Source organism: Sorex araneus, chromosome 1 (genome assembly GCF_027595985.1).
Source record: "Sorex araneus isolate mSorAra2 chromosome 1, mSorAra2.pri, whole genome shotgun sequence".
Classification (NCBI taxonomy): domain Eukaryota; kingdom Metazoa; phylum Chordata; class Mammalia; order Eulipotyphla; family Soricidae; genus Sorex; species Sorex araneus.
In genome coordinates, this window is record NC_073302.1 from 323279537 (window position 1) to 323281018 (window position 1482).

At 39.3% G+C, this 1482-nt stretch overlaps 1 pseudogene; it reads right to left on the reverse strand.

Moving 5' to 3' along the window:
• Nucleotides 1–476: 476 nt before the first annotated feature.
• On the reverse strand, nt 477–544 carry LOC129401388 (U6 spliceosomal RNA; annotated as a pseudogene).
• Nucleotides 545–1482: the final 938 nt, after the last annotated feature.

The following is a 1482-nucleotide window of genomic DNA, read 5'->3' on the forward strand; positions in this document are numbered from 1 at the left end:
AGGCCCTGGGTTTGATCCAAAGCACCCAAATGAAAAACTCTTTTTAAAATTCAGTTCCCTCCCATGTTCTCTCTTTAAGAATTCTCTCTCACTCTCTCATTCTCTTTCTCTCTCCTCCCCCTCTCATATTTCTCTAAATAAAAATATTTAATTGCTACTAAATGTAAATCAAAACAATGAGAAGTGAACCTTCATTCACTGTTGGTGGGAATATAAACTGTTTCAGCCATTATGAAAAGCTGAGTGGAGAAATTCTCAAAAGATATAAAATAGAATTACCATATGGTATAGCAATTCCACTCCTACACACCTATCCCAAGACACAAAAACACTAATTCTAAAAGATATATGTATGCCACAACAGTTTTTACAATAGTCAAGATCTGGAAACAACTCAAGTGCTAAGGACTATGCATGAATACGTGGTACACAGACACAGTGGAATGCTACTCAGTATAAGACAGTCTTACTTTCTGCTTGCGCAGGGGCCATGCTAATCTTCTCTGTATGGTTCCAATTTTAGTATATGTGCTGCCAATAGCACAGCGGTTGGGCATTCGCCTTTCACGCAGCCAACCTGAGCTCGATTCCTCCGCCTCTCTCGGAGAGCCTGGCAAGCTACCTGTGCGTATTGGATATGCTAAAAACAGTAACAATGAGTTCTCGATGAGAGACGTTACTGGTGCCCACTCGAACAAATCAATGAGCAAAGGATGACAGTGACAGTGACTTTTTGTACAACATGGATGGAATTGGAGGTCTTATTAAACAAAACAAATCAGCAGAAGAAAAGAAATACCAAATAATCTCACTGCTAAGTGATATATAAAGAAACAAAGTAAGGAAATAGACAACATCCAGAAAACAAACCCTCTGCATACAGAACAGGATTAGGTAAGGGGCAGTAGAGAAGTGAAAGTGAAGTGTCCCAAAGAGAGTTACTTCAGGGGTAGCTGCCGCATAGCATGACACCCCTAAAACATATAAACACTCACCAGCTTGTAAACTAATTATTTAATAAAATAATAATTTTTTTAAAAGACTTTTCTCTGGGATGGCAGAGTGATAGTCTTGCTTTTTTTACACATCCAACCCAGGTTTGATCCCCGCCACCCTATCAGGTCTCCTGGGCCCACCAGAAACGATGCTGACCACGGAGCAAGGAGTAAGCCCTGGGCACAGTTGGGTGTGGCACAAAAACAAACCAGAAAAGAAAATAGCCACTTTCTCCTCAGAAGATATTCAAGTTAATGCATCATAAGTTCAAAGGTATATTCAAGTGAAGAATTCAAAGAGTACTCGGAAATATACTTTGAATAAGCATGTGCCTCACAAGCAAAAGTATGCCACACAAACACTCAAATTGCAAACCATGACACAGAACAGGAAGCTGATTGTTGTTCTTATTACTTGACCTGCTATTTGATTTCATATGTTTAGTTTCATTCTTGATGTGTAGGCAGAGATATTACCTTTTTATGG